The 18,454-nt window shown below is 31.6% G+C and overlaps 1 long non-coding RNA gene across 1 annotated transcript; it reads right to left on the bottom strand.

The window, feature by feature from the left end:
* Positions 1 to 11,798: 11,798 nt before the first annotated feature.
* LOC101264632 (uncharacterized) lies at positions 11,799 to 15,409 on the bottom strand. Its single transcript, XR_011221632.1, has 3 exons — positions 15,020 to 15,409; positions 14,043 to 14,410; positions 11,799 to 12,441 (listed from the first exon to the last, which is right to left on the bottom strand). It is a non-coding gene; the product is annotated as an uncharacterized lncRNA (long non-coding RNA).
* Positions 15,410 to 18,454: the final 3,045 nt, after the last annotated feature.

The raw sequence follows: 18,454 nt of genomic DNA, 5'->3' as shown, positions 1-18,454 counted from the left end.
CCATTTTTTTCCGCGGTACAAACTGGTTTTATTTATAAAGTTTTAATGGACGTCCATATATAAATTCGGCTATTTTATTTTGATATTTTGAACCTAAAAAGTAATGGGTTATAGCACAAAAAAATTGGTAAAATCTTTCTGCCTGCTTTATGGCTCGTTTGAACTTAAAAATGCACCATTTTTCCTGAGGGACAAATTGGTTTCATTTATAAGGTCTTAACGGACGTTTATGAAAGATACCAGCCATTTTATTTTTGAGATTTTTGGATAAAAAAAATTATGGACTATAGCAATCGAAAATTGGTAAAATATGTGAGGCTCTTGAACTTAAAAATACACCATTTTTCCTCTCGGCACAAACTTGTTCGATTAAACTTGAATATGCATTGTTTTTTCCCGCAAGACAAACTTGTTCAATTTCAAATGTATTAACAGGCATCCATGAAAATTTTTGTCAAATTTGTTTAGGAATTTCTTGATAAAAAAAAAATTCAGGGCAATAGCACTCTAAAATCGATAAAAAATTTCTTGCCTTCTTAGGGGATCGTTTGAACATGAAATGCACCATTTTCCCGCTGGGACGAACTGGTTCCATTTCTAAGGTCTTATGGGACGTCCATGAAAAATTTCGGCCATTTTGTTTCAGGGTTTATGGATAAAAAAAATTCATGGGCTAGAGTAAATGAAAATCGATTAAATTAGACTTTACCTATTTTGGACTCGTTTAAACTTGATTATGCACCAATTTACCCCCGCGGGCTGAACTTGTCCATTTCTAAGGTGTTAATTGATGTCCATTAAGATTTTTTGCTATTTTGTTTAAGAATTTTTGAACTAAAAAATATCCATAGGTATATCAGACAAATATCGGTAAAATCTTCCTTCGCATGCTTTCGGGCTCGTTTGAACTTTAAAATGCACCATTTTTCCTCGAGTGACGAACCTGTTCCATTTCTAAGGTCCTAAAGGACGTCCATGAAAAATTTTAAACATTTTATTTTTGAATTTTCGAATAGAAAAATTCATGGGCTATATAGCACACGAAAATTGGTAAAAATCTACCTCTACCTACTTTGGGGTTTGTTATAACTTGAAAATAGATCATTTTTCCCGGCGGGACGAACTGGTTCCATTTCTAAGGTTTTATTGGACGTTCATGAAAAATTTTGGCCGTTTGTTTTAATATTTTATGATCAAAAAAATTTATGGGTTACAGCACACAAAAATCGGTAAAATTTATTTTGCGCGTTTTAGAGCTCGCTTGAATTTAAACTGCACCATTTTTCTAAGCGGGATGAAGTGGTTCCATTTCTAAGGTCCTAAGGACCGTCCATAAAAAATGATGCCATTTTGTTTTGGATTTTCCGAATAAAAAACAGTTCATGGTATAGCACACGAAAATCAGTTCAATCTGCATTTGCCTTCTTTGGCGCTCGTTTGAACTTGAAAATGCATATTTATTCCCCGCAGGACGAACTGGTTCAATTTCTAAGGTATTAACGTACATTTATGAATAATTTTGGTCATTTATTTCTGGATTTCCTCATAAAAGAATTCATGTGCTATAACACATGAAAATAACTAAAATTTGTCATTGTCTGCTTTTGGGCTAGTTTGAATCTAAAAATACACCATTTTCCCCGAAGGATAAACTGGATTTATTTCTAAGTTCTAAAAGAATGTCTATGAATAATTTGTACAATTTCATTTCGAAATTTCCGGATATAAAAACATTCATAGGCAATAGCACATAAAAATCGGTAAATTTGTCTTTGTCTACTTTTGGGATTCGTTTGAACTTGAAAATAAATTATTTTTCCCCTACAATTCGAACTTGTTCAATTTATAAGGTCTTAATGGACGTCCATGAAAATTTCGGCAATTTTATTTCAAAATTTTTGGATGAAAAAAATCTATGGGCTATTGCACACAAAAATATGTAAATCTGCTTTCGCCTACTTTGGGTTTGTTTGAATTTTAAAATGCACAAATTTTCCCCCTCGGGACAAACTGGTTTCATTTCTAAGGTCTTAGCGGACAACCAAAATTTTCGGTCATTTTGTTTTGAGATTTTCGGATGAAAAAAATCCACAGGCTATAGCACATGATCAGTAAAATCTCTATTTGTCTGCTTTGAAACTCATTTGAACTTTAATATGCACCATTTTTCTCCGTGAGACGAACTGTTTCGACTTCATAGGTCTAAACGGATGTCCATGTATAATTTTGACAATTTTATTTTGTGATTTCCAAATAAAAAATGACCCATGGGCTATGCACACAAAAATCGGTAAAATTTGTCTTTGCTTTCTTAGAAATTCGTTTGAATTAGAAAATGCATCATTTTATCTACGGGAAAAACTTGTTCAATTTCTAATGTCTTAACGGAAGTCCATGAAAAATTTCGGCAATTTTGTTTCAAAATTTCCTTATAAAAATTATGGGTTATAAACACGAAAATCAATAAAATCTGTCTTTGCCTGCTTTGGAGCTCGTTCGAACTTGAAATTGTAACATTTTTTTCCCGTGGGATGAACTTGTTCAATTTCTAAGGTTTTAACAAACGTCCATGAATTTGAAATGCACCATTTTCCCCTAGGATGAACTAGTTCCATTTCTAAGATCTTAACGAATGTCCATGAAAAATTTCAGCCATTTCATTTCAGAATTTAAGAATTTTAAAAGTATGAATGGGTTTAGCACAAGAAAATCGGTAAAATTTGTCTTTATCTTCTGTGGGGCTCGTTTGAACTTAAAAATGCATCATTTTTCTCCGTGAGACAAATTAATTCTATTTCTACGATCTTAACGGACGTCAATGAAAAATTTTATCTATATTGTTTCGTGTTTTCTGGATGAAAAAAATCCATAGAATATCACACACGAAAATTAGAGCTGTCAATATGGGCTAGTCCACCCCATCCGGGCTAACCCATACAAGCATTGATATTTTACGGGTCAGGTCGGGCTAGCCCATTTTTGATGTGGGCCAGACAATGATCAACCCAGCCTACAAGTACGTGGCCTACAGGCTTGCCGAGCCAGCCCACTTTTTAAAAAAATATATTTTTTATAATTATTAAATTAAATTATAAATTATAAATTATAAATTATAATTTAAAAATATTATTATAAATATCAACAAAACAATATTACATTATGTTAGGACTCATTTGTTTGAACTTAATGGGGTTTGAATCTTAATCATTCAGATTTGTCTCATTAAGTGTATTTGTTTTTAAGAACTGGATCTTAATTATTCAGATTCAGTTCTTAATGGGTCTGGATATATCTGAATGAATCAGATATGTAACACACCTTAACAATATTTAGACTAAAAAATAAGACTCCTATCTTAATTCATCTTAATCATAACAACTCATAAAAGTTATTTTCTTATTTAACTAATATTTAATTACATGCTTGTCATTATAATTTTCTTTATCCATGTTAACTTAATATACATCTTTTACTTTCATAAATTAATCAATATATTTGAATTGATAAGCACTCCCATGATATAATATTTAACACGATTTTAAAAAATAAGAAAGTATTAGTTATTTGATCGATAACAATAAAAAATTTCTAAAATAAAATAAAATAAAATATTTTCCTAAAATATATATTTACTACTCTATATAAACTATTTTAAATTGCATTATATTAGATTCTCAAAGTATTTTGAGTGCAAAAAATAGTCATATTAATGATGTAACTTGATGTTGAGTTCTTAAAAGATACATCATATTACCTTGTTACGGTAAAAAATGTTCAAAATATTATTTTATATGAAAAAAATCCATTTTACTAACAAGGTTTTGATAATATTTATGGGAAAATACCCAAGTACCTCCTCAACCTATACCCGAAATCTCAGAGACACACTTATACTATACTAAGGTCCTATTACCCCCCTGAACTTATTTTATATGTATTTTTCTACCCCCTTTTAGCCTACGTGGCACTAGTTCGAAAAAAAAAGTCAACCATCGTTGGGCCCACAAGATAGTGCCACATAAGCTAAAAAGGGGTAAAAAATTATTAATAAAATAAGTTCAGGGGGGTAATAGGACCTTAGTATAGTATAAGTGTGTCTCTGAGATTTCGGGCATAGGTTCAGGGGGTACTTGGGCATTATCCCAATATTTATTGATATAACATTTAATTTCATATGTGCATTCATATATTGAAAACAAACTGTCCCAATAATTTAGTGTTCAGATTTAAAGACAATATTTTAATATTCAGATGTTTATTCAGATTTACACATATATATCTTAATGCACATCTTAATATTTAAATGCGTATTAAAATTCAGACATTTTAATCTTAATAGAAACAAATTAGAACTTAATGTCACTACTTGTTAATCAAATTCAAAAATAAAATTATCTTTATAATATTTAGGGGGAAAATGCACAAGTACCCCCAAGACTATGACCAAAATCCCAAAGACACACCTCACTAAGGTTGTATTACCCCCCTGAACTTTTTTTTTGGTAATTTTGTGTACCTCTTTGGCTTACGTGCCATCCAAATATCTCCGACGCGACTCAATTGCGTGGAGTCACATAGAGTGCCAGATAAGACAAAAGGTGTATAAAATTACAAAAAAAAAATCAGGGGGTAATAGGACCTTAGTTTAGTAACGGTGTGTCTCTGCGATTTTGGTCATAGTCTAGGGAGTACTTGTGCATTTTCCTTGATATTTATTAAAACAATTTGAACTAAAAGTATAAATATTTAAATAGAAATATTAACCTAATTGTTTTGATTTTGGACTCTCTTTATTTTTAAATTTTGATATTGTATTATATTTTTTAATTAATTTTATTGGCCCACAGGCTGCCCCTACCGATATTTCTCAAGCCCCCCAAATGAGCAGACTTATTCAGGCCGGGCTAAAAAGCCCTTTTTTAATTGGAATCCAAAAATCTTAGCCCGGCCCTATTAAATCATTGGTTAAGCCAGGCCGGCTCAACGGGCTTACCCCATATTGACGGCTCTAATAAAAATTAGTAAAATCTGTCATTGTCATCTTTGAGTCTCATTTGAACTTCAAAATGCACTATTTTTTCCCGCGCGGAAAATTAGTTTCTTTTCTAAGGTATGAAGGGACGTCCATGAAAAACTTAGGTCATTTTGTTTCTGGATTTCCGGATAAAAAAATCTATTGACAATTGCACACGAAAATCGGTAAAATTCGTCTTTACCTTCTTTCAGGCTCGTCACCATATTTACCTATCGTACAAAGTGATTCCATTTTTAATGTCTTAACGGAAGTCTATTTAAAACTTTATGTCATTTTTTTAGAAGATTCAAATCAAGAAATCCAATGGCTATAGCATATGAAAATCGGTAAAATATGTCATTGTCTGTTTTAGGGCTCGTTTGAACCTGAATAATGCACCATGTTTTCTCGCGCGATGAACCTATACCATTTCTTAGGTGTTAACAGAAGTCGAGGAAAAATTACGATAATTTTTGTTTCGGCATTTCAAGATAAAAAAATTCATGGATAATAGCACATCAAAATCGATAAAATATGACTTTGCCTGCTTTGGGACTCGTTTGAACTTGAAAATGCACCATTTTTCCCTGCGCGATAAACGGTTTCAATCTCTAAGGTCTTAACAGACGTCCATGAAATATTTTGGTGATTTTGTTCCGGGAATTCCAGATCTAAAAAAAATCATTTGCTAATAGCACACAAAAATTGATAATATCTATCTTTGCTTGATTTGGAGATCTTTTAAACTTTCAAATTGATTCCATTTCTAAGGTCTTAATGAACGTCCATGACATTTTTTGGCTATTTCATTTTTAAATTTCCGGATAAAAAATATCATGGTCTATATAATACGATGATCGGTAAAATCTGTCTTTGTCTTCTTTGGGGCTCGTTTGAATTTAAAAATACACAATTCTTCTCCGCGCGACAAACTGATTTAATTTCTAAGGTCATAACGGACGTACATGAAAAAATTCGGTCATTTTATTTTAGGATATCTGGATAAAAGAAATTCATTGGCTATAGCATATTTAAATCGATAAAATCTATCTTTGCCTATTTTAAGACTAACTTGAACTTGTATGCATAATTTTCCCCATGGGACAAACTGGTTCCACTTCTAAGGTCTTAAACACACGTCCATGTAAAATTTCGGCCATTTTGCTTTGTAATTTCTGGATAAAAAAATTTCATGTGTTTTAGCACACAAAAATTGATAAAATCTGTTTTTCCTTCATTGGGGACATTTGAACATGAAAATGCACAATTTTACCCTCGAAATGAACTAGTTCCATTTCTAAGATGTTAATGGTCGTCCATAAATAATTTTGGTCATTCTATTTTTGGATTTCCAGATAAAAAATAAGTCAAAGAGTTATAACAAAAGAAAATCGGTAAAATTTGGCTGAATCTGCTTGCGGTTCGTTTTAACATGAAAATGCACCATTTTCCCCACGGAACGAACTGGTTCCATTTCTAAGATCTTAAAGGACTTCCATGATTAATTTCAGTCATTATGTTTTAAGATTTTTAGATTAAAAAATTTATCGACTATAGCAAAAGAAAATCGATAAAATTTGTCTTAGCCTGCTTTGAGACTCGTTTAAACGTGAAAATGAACTATTTTTAGGGTCTTAAAAGACGCTCTTGAAAAAATTTGGCCATTTTTTTTACATTTTCAGATAAAAAAAGCATTGTGCTATACCACACGAAAATTGATAAAATTTGTATCTTTACATGGTTTGAAGCTCGTTTGAACTTGAAAATGTCTTATTTTTCTCGGCGGGACGAACTTTTTCTATTTCTAAGGTCCTAACGGACGTCCATGAAAAATTTGATCATTTTTTTCTCTAGTTATATAAATAAAAGAAATTCATGGGCCATAACACACGAAAATTGGTTAAATCTGTCTTTTTCTTCTTTGATACTCGTTTGAACTTGAAAATGAACCAGTTTTTCGTGCAAAACAAGCTTGTTCAATTTCTCAGGTCTTAAAGAACGTCTATGAAAAATTTTAGTCATTTTGTTTCAGGATTTTCCAATCAATAAAAATTCATTGGCTAAAGCATAGAAAATCGTTAAAATGTGTCTTTCCCTATTTTTAAAGCTCGTTTGAACTTGAAAATGAAATATTTTTTCCCGTGGGATGAACTTGTTTCATTTCTAAGGTGTTTACGGACATACATGAAATTTTTTAACCATTTTCTTTCAGGATTTCTAGGAAATAAAATTCATGGGTTGCACACGAAAATCGGAAAAATCTATCTTTTCTTGCTTTGGAGCTTGTTTCAACTTGGAAATTCTCCATTTATTCCCGTGAGATTAGCTAGTTCGATTTCTAAGGTAAAAATGGACGTCCATGAAAAATTTTGGTCATTTTATTTCGGGATTTTCAGATAAAAAAAAATCTTTGCACTATAGTACACGAAAATTAGTCAAAACTACCTTTGATCTTAAAAATGGACCATTTTTTCCCGCGGAACAACTGGTTTCATTTCTAAGGTCTAAACGGACATCCATGAAAAATTTTGTCCTTTTTTTTGGCAATTTTTAGTTAAAAAAATTCATATTCTATAGCACACGAAAAACGATAAAATCTATTTTTGTCATCTTATGGGCTCGTTTAGCTTTAAAATGAACCATTTTTCCCGCGCAATGAATTTGTTCCATTTTTATATTCTTAACGAACGTCCTTGAAAAATTCTAGACCTTTTATCTCGGGACTTACGAATAAAAAGAATTTGTGGACAATAGCAAACAAAAATCAGTAAAATCTATTTTTGTCTATTTTGGCTCTTTTGCTTGAAAATATAATATTTTTCCCCGCAGAACGAAGTAGTTCTATTTCTAAGGTCTTAACAGACGTCCATATAAAATTTCAGCCATTTTTTTGGGATTTACGAATCAAAAAAAATGCATGGGCTATAACATGTGAAAGATGATAAAATTTATCTTTGTCTGCTTTGGGGATCGTTTGAACTTCAAAATGCACCATTTTTCTCTGTGTAATGAACTGGTTCCATTTCTAAGGTCTTAAGAGACATCCGTGAAAAATTTTGGTCATTTTTTTGAAATTTCCAGATCTAAAAAAGTTCATTTTGTATAGAACATGAAAATTGGAAAAACCTGTCTTTGCCTGCATTGGGCTTGTTTGAACTTGAAAATACACCATTTTCTCCTAGAAGGAACTCGTTTGATTTCTAAGGTCTTAACAAACGTTGATAAAAATTTTCGGTCATTTTGTTTCAGGATTTTCAAATTAAAAAAATCATGGGCTATATACAAAAAAAAATTAGTAAAATCTGTCTTTGTGTACTTTGAGACTCATTTGAACTTGAAAATGCACCATTTTTTCCAGCGAGAACTGTTCCATTTCTAAGGTCTTAACAAACGTCCGTGAAAATTTTTGTCAATTTTGTTTAGGGATTTCCGAAGAAAAAAAATCAATTGGCTATAGCACGCGAAAATTGGTAAATTTTGCCTTTACCTGCTCTGAGACTCTTTTGAACTTGAAAATACACCATTTTTTCCCGGAGTACTAACTAATTCCTTTCTAAGGTCTTACCAGACATCCATGAAATAATTCGGTCATTTTATTTCGTGATTTCTGTATTAAAAAAAATCTATATGCTATAGCACAGAAAAATCGTTAAAATAAGTCTTTGCCTGCTTTAGGCTCGCTTAAACTTGAAAATGCACCATTTTTCTCCGCTAGACGAACTTGTTCCATTTCTAAGGTCTTGAAAAAATGTCCATGTAAAATTTTGGTCATTTTATTTTGGGATTTCCGAATAAAAAAAATATTCATGGGATATATATCACATGAAAATCAGTAAAATCCATCTTTGCCTGCTTTGTGGCTCGTTTGAATATGAAAATGCACCATTTTTCCAGCCGAGAGAACTGGTTCCATTTCTAAAGTCTTAATGGACGTCCATGAAATTTTTTGACAATTTTGTTTTGAGATTTCCAAAGAAAAAAATCAATTGGCTATATCACACGAAAATTGATAAAAATGTATTTGTCTATTTTGGGTCTCGTTTAAACTTGAAAATACACCATATTCCCCGCGTTACTAAATGGTTCCATTTCTAAATTTTTTATAGACTTCCATGAAAAATTTCATTCATTTTATTTCGGTATTTCCAGATGAAAAAATCTATATACTATAGGACAAGAAATTCGTTAAAATTTGTCTTTGCCTTCTTTGGGCTCGTTTGAACTTGAAAATGTACCTTTTTTCTTCGCTAGATGAACTTGTTTCATTTCTAATGTCTTGACAAACGTCCATGTAAAATTTCAGTCATTTTATTTTGGGATTTATAGATAAAAAAAATCTGTAAGATATAGCACACGAAAATCAATAAAATCTGTCTTTGTCTGCTTAGGGCTCGTTTGAACTTAAAAATGCACCAGTTTTACCTGCGAGACGAACTGGTTCCATTTCAAAGGTCTTGACAAACGTCCATAAAAAATTGGTCATTTTGTTTCTTTATTTTCGTATCAAAAAAATTCATGGGCTATAGTCCACGATCTATTTTGGTGATTTAGAATTTTGATAATTTTTTCCCCAAATATTTTTTGGACGTTTGTTAAGACGTTAGCTATGGATTCAATTGGCCCTGACGGCCAAAATGACTTATTTTGAAGGTCAAACAAGCATTAGAAAATATAAACCCCCAATTTTGCTGATTTTTGTGTACTATAGTCCATTAATTTTTTGTGTTCTAGAATTTCGACGTCTTTTTTGCCCATATTTTTTGTGGACGTCTATTAAGACGTTAGTTATGGAATCAGTTGACCTTGACGATCAAAACATAGGGGGCCTCTCTTCTATTCGACCAAAACATGGGGGGAGCCAGTTAGCTATGTCGATTTTCATTTCTATAGTCGATGAATTTTTTATGATTACAAATTTCGACGGCTTTTTTTCTCAAAATTTTTGTGAATGTCCGTTAAAATTTTATCTATTCAGTCTTTTGACTCTAACGCCCAAAATGACTCATTTTGAAAGTCAAACGATCCCTGGAACACGTGAACCCCTTATTTGTCTATTTTCTTTTGCTACAGACCATGGTGTTTTTTGGTGATACAGAATTTATACGGCTTTTTTGTGCAAATTTTTTGTGGACGTTTGTTAAGACGTTAGGTATGGAGCTAGTTGGTCCTGACGGCTAAAACGGCCCATTATAAAGGTCAACGAGTCTCGCATTTGGTAAACCACCCAATTTGCCAATTTTCGTATGTTATAGTCCATGGATCTTCAATGATCCAGAATTCTGACGTTTTTTTTGCTCAAATTTGCCGACATATGTGTGTTATAGAATTCTAACGTTTTTTCTGCTCAAGTTTTTTGTGGATGTCTGTTAAGACGTTAGCTATAGAGTCAGTTGGCTCTGATGGCCAAAGCAACTCATTTTCAAGGTCAAACGAGCCCCAAAGCAGGTAAACCCCTTTTGACAATTTTCTTGTACAATTGTTCATTAAATTTTGGTGATCCTGAATTTCGACATCTTTTTTGCCCAATTTTTTGTGCATGTCCGCTAAGACGTAATCAATGGAGTTATTTGGACATGACGGAAAATGGCTCATTTTTAAGGTAAAACTAGTCTCAAAACAAATAAATCCCTAATTTTGTTGATTTTCATTTGCTATAGTCCATGATCTTTTTTGGTGATCCAGAATTCTGACGTCTATGGCAAAAACTTAAAAGTTAAAACGCCTAACAACACAAACTAAAAATGGAAGCCTCAAAACCTAAACTAACCATCCTATTTGGTAAAAGATTACCTTCCAAAGCCAACTACGCTGACGAAATTCTCATATGAGCAAGTATGCAAAAAATGTTAGGCAATTCCAAATTTTGGTCAAAACTTAAAAGTTAAAACATCTAACGCCAAGATAAACTTTATTGTAAGCACAAATTTAAAATGCACGTCAAGATCTTAGAAAATATAATTTATTGAGAGACGTTATAGATTGCCTGAAGATATTATCGTGGACAGTTATTTTTACACCTCCTTGTCCTAGTCTTATGTTATCACAATTGTCGGCGGCAAAAAATAGTGTAGAGAATTATATGATAACCCTAGTGAGTTGAAGGAGGACCAATGTATAAAGGCGTTGTCGATAAATAAATATGTCTTTTAATTTGGTCTCAACTGAAATTTATACCCACAAACTTTACTTATGTACAAGTAAATACTTAAACTTCAATAAAGCTGAACAAATAGACATATTTTTTCTACATGTATTGTGTCATGTAGAACTCGTACTTGTTCAACTTTATACAAATTTAAATGTTTACTTGTGCACATCCAAAGTTAGAGTGCATAAATATGAGTTGAGGTTAAGTTAAAAGGCATATTGATGTATTAATTATTTCTTTTATAGATTGGTTCTTCTTCCACTCACTATGGTTATTGTATAATTCTCAACAATTTTTCGCCGCCGATAATTGTGATTACCACTACGAGAAGGAGGCATAGAAGTCACTCTCCAAGATAATATCTTGATGTATATATCTATAACGCCTCTCAGCAAATTATCTTGTCTAAGATGATGATGTGCTTTTAAGTTTATACTTGTGATAAAGTCTTGAGGTAAACATTATTTGAAACAAGTTAAGTAATATTTTCATTTTAAACTAAAAACACTATACATGAATGTACTTCGTAGGATCATTAGAAAATTTTTTCATGACAATATCATTTTTAGTAGTGTATAATCTATTTAATATGCAAGGTTTTACAAATTTCAATTTGAATAAAAAAGAACAAAAAAATTCATGAGTGGACTATAGAATTGAATTTCCTTCCTTATATAGTAAAATATAAGGAAACATATTTCCAAATGAAGGCTGACAATAGTGACTCCCAACAAATTATTGACAATATGAACAACAAAACAAGTTCCTCAACATGGATAGCAGAACTATGCTAGCTAGGGTTTCTCTAGGAAGCATATCCCCTTTCACATTATATAGTACATCAAAATGCCTGCAAAAGTCCATCAGTCTCTAAAAATAGGAACCAAAGGAACCCTATAATGTTATGCTCTCTTGGAATTTCATGCTTTTTCTTTTCTTTTTCTTTTTTTGGAATATTTGGTTTTAAAGGAATAAAAACTTATTAAACAAAATGAAAAGGAAACCTCTAAGTCATTGAGTACCATCTTCTCATCGACCAAATATCCATACCTAAAGGACAACCATATACAATCTTAGTCAATTGGAACTCTGCTCCTCTTGAGACTTACATGCTTAACACTGATGGTTCTGTCAAGTTCAGCTCTAGTATTGAAGAAATCAATGGCATTATTAGAAATCATAGAGGGGATTGGCCCCTGGATTCAATGTCAAGGCCCATAATGGAAGAGCTCAAAGCCCTACAAGGCTCATGGCTAGCTATTCAATACAATCTTTCCCCCTGTTGAAATCAATCTCGACTCATTAGAAGTCAATATGCATTCTTCTAGTATTCTTGTGTAGTGCAGATCTTAAATGCAACTGGGAGAGGAATCGAATGACTCATCTATTGAGCAAAGGAGTAAATTATGAGTCTTTTGTAAACCCTACTATTTAGATAGTTCTACCAAAATATATTTGAATTATTTAGATAATGATAGAATAATCTTAAATTATAGTATAACTCAGGATAAATTGATCTTTTACCATTGTAAAAAAATAAAATTTGACCATTTTTGCTTTTATAAGTATAACTTTAGTTGTCAAAGCTTTTAGTAAATTTAAAAAAAGTTAGATATTCAATTTAGACAAATTCAGTTCATTAGTTGCTAAATCACATTGTTTGATACTCATTAAAAAAATTATATAATCACAAGTGATTTATTATCATGCATGAATCGGGATTGCTACTTTTTGGAAATAATTTTTCTCTTATTACTACTCCTATATACAAGGAAGACACCACTTTTGTAGTCTAAACATTAAATATCTTGTCCTTTTATTCAAAAAGAAATCAGTAAGACCTAGAATATCTAATAAATTTTAAGAACTTTAAAAGAAATTGTATGCTACTAGAAATTATGTTTTCATGAAAAAGTTTACAATGATCCTACAAAGTACATTCATATATTAAGTCTTCAATTTATATGAAAATATTATTAAATTTGTTACAAATAATATTTTGTCTTAAGATATTATATATTGTAAGCAATAACCTAATGCATGTCAGTATTTTAGACAAAATAATTTACTGAGAGGCATTATAGAAACATACCTAAAGACATTATTGTAAAAATCACTTTCCACAATAATGTATTCAGACATGTTTGTATAATGCCTATGAGTAAATTATAGTCTAAGATCCTAATGTGCATTAAATTTATGCTTACAATAATGTCTTAAAGTAAAATATTATTTGTAACAAGTTAAGTAATCTCAATATATGAATACACTTTGTAGGATTGTATAATCCTTTTCATGACAACATCATTTTGAGTAGCATATAAAAATTCCTTAAAGTTTTTAAAATTTATCAAATATGTATGATCTTACAAATTTCAATCTGAATAAAAGAGACAAGAAAAATAATGTGCAAACTACAAAATTAGATATTTTTCCTTATATACAGTAGTAATAAAAGAAAAAATATTTCCAAAAATTGCAATTCTGATCGACCTCATGTCTGATGATAAATAACTCTTGACTACATATCAATATAGTAATAATTCTTAATGAGCATCAAATAATGTAAATCAACAACTAATGAAGTGAGTGTATCTATGAACTATCATGATTCAAATTCAAACAAATAAATAGAATATCGAATCTTTTAAATTCAATTCAAAACCTTGACAGTTAAAGGTATATTTATAAGAGAAAAATGATCAAATTTGATAAAAGTTTTTTGGCACAAGAACTTACATGCTATATCCCATATGATTTGGTTTCTAAAAGTTTATGTTCTATTGGGCATAAAAATTAAGATACTAAAAAGGAAAAACTTAAAAATGTATAGATTTTTAATAATTTCATAAGGAAAGTGTTATGTAGAAAACCACTTGCCTCATAGTAGACAGACATTCTACCAGCCTTCTGCTTTGTAGCACGCCATTTCTTCATCAAGTTATCCAAAGTTCGAAACTAGTTATGTCACTGCACACTCCTTTGTCTCCGTGGATTTTTGAAAGCACCTAAGTATACTGCAGGATGGTTGTGCTCCAATGTGTAGATACCATTTGCTGCAATCTCTCCGAGTTCTAGACATGAGTGCAAACCATATGATGCTAGCAATATCCCAAGACCTGATACCACTCTTCAGCATCCTCTCAAACTCTTGCATTGCCTTCTCTGCAAGCCCATGTTTGCATAATCTCCAATGATCGAATTTCTTGAAGGGATGGACTCAAAAATGCAGGAAGCAACTTTTGTTTCTGCACATTTAGCATACATGTCAACAAGGGAGGTCAACAAGACTACGTCAAGATGCACATGAACTTGATTGCCTACCAAAACAGCAGAGTAACCTGCACATGCATCTAAAACAGTTGAATATGTAAAATGATTATGATGAGAACTCAAGTTCAATATCAACTTAAACAATTTCAAAGTCTTCATAACTCTCCATATTACACATACCCTCTTATCATTGCTATCCAAGAAACCACATGTTTCTCACTCATATCATCAAAAATGAATCGAGCTTCATTAAGCTTCTTGTTCTTAGGCAAAGCCAGGATTAAGACTATCGAAAAACTACTGGGTTCAAACAAATTCAAACAAACCCACGAACCCCACCTTGCTCTGCCTTGACCAAAAGCTCTTGTACCACACTTGTGCACCCAAACTTCATATAACATTCAACAACATAACATCTTTGTCCAAAATTTCATCAAAAACTCGACCTAAACCCCTGTAATCATCCAAATCAACATAACCCCTCATCAAATAAATTGAGACTTATCCCCAAACAGAGCACGAGACAATGAAGCTGAGGGATCAAATGTTTGTAATAAAAAATGCAAGAAGGAGCTAACACATACCGTGAAAGTGAGCTCATTGGTCTTATTTCTCCACATCTGTTCATTTCTCCACATCTGTTGTATACTTTCTCCGGCTTGTTGGCGTTGCGCTACCCAGAGAGAGCATTTGTGTTCCAAAAAATGACATCTCTATGAGGCATTTGATCGAACAGGTATTCTGCTTGTTGGATGTGACTGTGTTTGAAGTAACCATCGATAAGGGAATTTTGTGATACGACGTTTGTCAAGTGAGGGCTTTGATAGAAGAGCTTCGGTTTCCGCCTCCGATGAAGCTGTTGAGGGTACAAATTTGGCGGCCAAGAGCAAAGGTGAGCAGCACTCATGTAGTAGCTACCTGACTAGCCCTTTTAGTTTCTATTTATATGTCACTATTTTAGGTTTTACATTCTTATAAACTAGGTAAGTTTACTTAACTCTTATTTAGTGTTATTTTTAGAGCTAAGTTGTCAAAAATAGTTGGCCCAATCCATTCGGCCCAAGCTTTGCGGGCCAGATAATTTAATGGGCTAGGACAGGCCGATCTTTTAATTAGAAGGACATAAGAATATTCAACTCAGCTAAACCTTAAAAGGGCCGAGAGATTTGTCTATATATTTTAAATACATAATATTCACATAGATAGAATGTATCTAGAAAAAATTAACATAATTTTGAGTACATGTATCTGGACGTATCCAAATTTCATAAGATTCACATTATTACAACATAGTGTGTCTTTAAGTAATTAACTCATACACTAGAGAGATTTTTGTAAGTTACCCTTAAATAAATAGTTTTGGTACATGAGCTGACCTTGACCTCTTCCCGGTCAAGCATCAATGATCAAGAATTTATATGGATCGGGCTTATAAGCACTAGTTTTAAATGAGTTTCAAAATCCTATCTCAATTCTACCCCCAATAACGGGTTGGGTAGGGTGGGCCCCATGAGTTAAGCTCATTTTGACGACTCTAGTTATCTTGAAATCATTTTTTCAATAAATAAATATAAATTAATATATTTTGATTAGTTAAATTGACGTGAACATAAATTAATTATTTAGTTTTCCTATGTTTGGTCAAATTCATATCTTTAAACTAATAACTCCTAAGGGTAAAATAAGAAACTGTATGTCATTATTGATTTTTATGAAATAATAAGTATTGAAGAACATCTACTTTTAATAAGAATGTCATATGAATGGTAACGAAGAAATTCATATTATCTTATAGGTTATTATTCTATATTATACTTCATTTGTTCCTTTTAGCTGTTACCAAAAGTAGTTGTCATTTAAATAATCAAAAGATGTTAATTATCTTTTTTCAACTTTATCCTTAAAGTTTATAATTTTAGAATCAAGAGGCATATATATATATATATATATATATATATATATATATATATATATATATATATATTAAAGAACTAATAAGAAATGTATTCATCAAAAAACACTTTTTATTAATTTTTTTCTCAACATTGTGTCAAACCTTATAATGACTACTAAAAAGGAACGATCGAAGTAGTTTCTTATATCGAGCTTGTAGTGAGGAAAGTTGCTATTTTATAATTCCTCCATCCTAATTCAAATGTTTTTAGTTTAATTTGACACTTAACTTAATTAGGGATAAAAATAGATTTTTAAATCATATAATCATCTTAAATTAAAAGTGAGGCAATGAAACAAAGGTTCGTTTTAATTCTATAGTACGTACATGCATGGAAAAATGTTGACGCGATGGGTGTGCATGCATATATATACATTATAATAGAGGTGAGAGAAAATTCATACGATGAGTTTTGATAATGATTTCAAGTAAATATTACAATACAATGATAACTAATTAACTAGTTAGGGTTCACTAATTAAATATTTTATAGATAATTTTGTAAATTCTTTATATATATATATATATATATATATATATATATATATATATATATATATATATATTGTATAAAGACATCATTGGATTCACGTATACTCGTAATCAGAGCCAATGGTCCATTTCATACAAACTTGGCATTTCTGCACTTGTCCAATAATTGTGAAAGTAGTACTGATCATCCTCATCATGAGATGAATAATTATGAAGTTTCATATATGAAGGGGTTGAAAAATCACGAGGAATATTAATTCCATCCTCAAAACTAGACAAGTTGTTCCAAATATTACTATCATCTTCCCTTAAGAATGAATCTGTTGATGAAATGATATTAACATTTAGATATGCATTGATATTGTTAGGAGAATAATTCCCCGTCACGATTAATTCGAAATAAGATGAAGAAGAAGAAGAAGTCGGTATTTGTTGAGCCAACAGAGAAGGCATCCATTGATAGAGAAGGAAGTGTCGAAATTGTTGACTATTGATTTCGCAATGAAGCTCTTTTGCATGCTTTTGCACTTTGGTTCTCCAGTAATTTTTAACATCGTTATAACTTCTCCCAGGCAAATTCTCTGCTATTTTTGACCATCGATTTTTTATTTTTGAAAAAAAAATGAAATAATTATTACCATATCTTATCTCCCATGGTTGAAAAATCATTGACTATATCACTATCTTTTTTTATATATTAAATAATAATAATAATAATAATAATTGCTATCTATATATGTGTTCAACCTTTATAAAATACAATTATTTCATTTATTCAATTTATATGACATATTTTATACGTACTTAACTTACCTATTTCCGAAGCGAAAATGAAGGAGTAGAATAAGGACCTGCTCTTGAGGAGTTATTTTTCCTCGTCGTAAATTTGGCCGCAAATAATTCAACCATCTTAGTCTACAACTCTTACAGCTACGCTTTAAACCTATATATATCAATATATACGTAATTATTTTTTGATAATAGAAACAAAATATTATACACTGTATGCTTGTGATCTCTCTAACAACATGATATATCTATACCGGCAACGTGAGCAAGTGAATCCCAACGTCCTTGTCCAAATATGGAGATGGAATGGATGAGTTTAGAGTCTTCATCGGAACTCCAGGGTCCTTTATTCATCTCCATTGATACTTGCTTCATATTCAAAACTCGAATATTAATTAATTGTTATGAATCGATGTTTCAATTAGCTAAGTGACTATATATATAAGTACATAAAAGTGTCTTTAGTCATGAAAGTCCTTTTTAATTAGTTTGGTAGGTAGTGATTCTAAAAGTTTGAGATAAGGTTTGCATAAAAAGAGAGGATTGTGTACGTTCGTTAGTACCAATACGTACTGTTATTTGTAGTTTTGATGATTTGACAAACTTAGGGACCTTTTAAAGGTACCAGTTTCTTACTTGAGTATTGCAGGTTTCTTACTTGAGTAGTGCAGATGAAACAAACCCAGGGACCTAGTAGAAGTACCAGGCTCTCATGATGACGAGCCAGTTGACCGCGAGCTGGAGACGGTACATAAAGTAGGTGCACACTTCCCGATGGCGTCAG

Source organism: Solanum lycopersicum, chromosome 6 (assembly GCF_036512215.1).
Source record: "Solanum lycopersicum chromosome 6, SLM_r2.1".
Classification (NCBI taxonomy): domain Eukaryota; kingdom Viridiplantae; phylum Streptophyta; class Magnoliopsida; order Solanales; family Solanaceae; genus Solanum; species Solanum lycopersicum.
The sequence above is the reverse complement of the archived record's forward strand: the minus strand, read 5'-3'. Positions and strand labels throughout refer to the sequence as shown.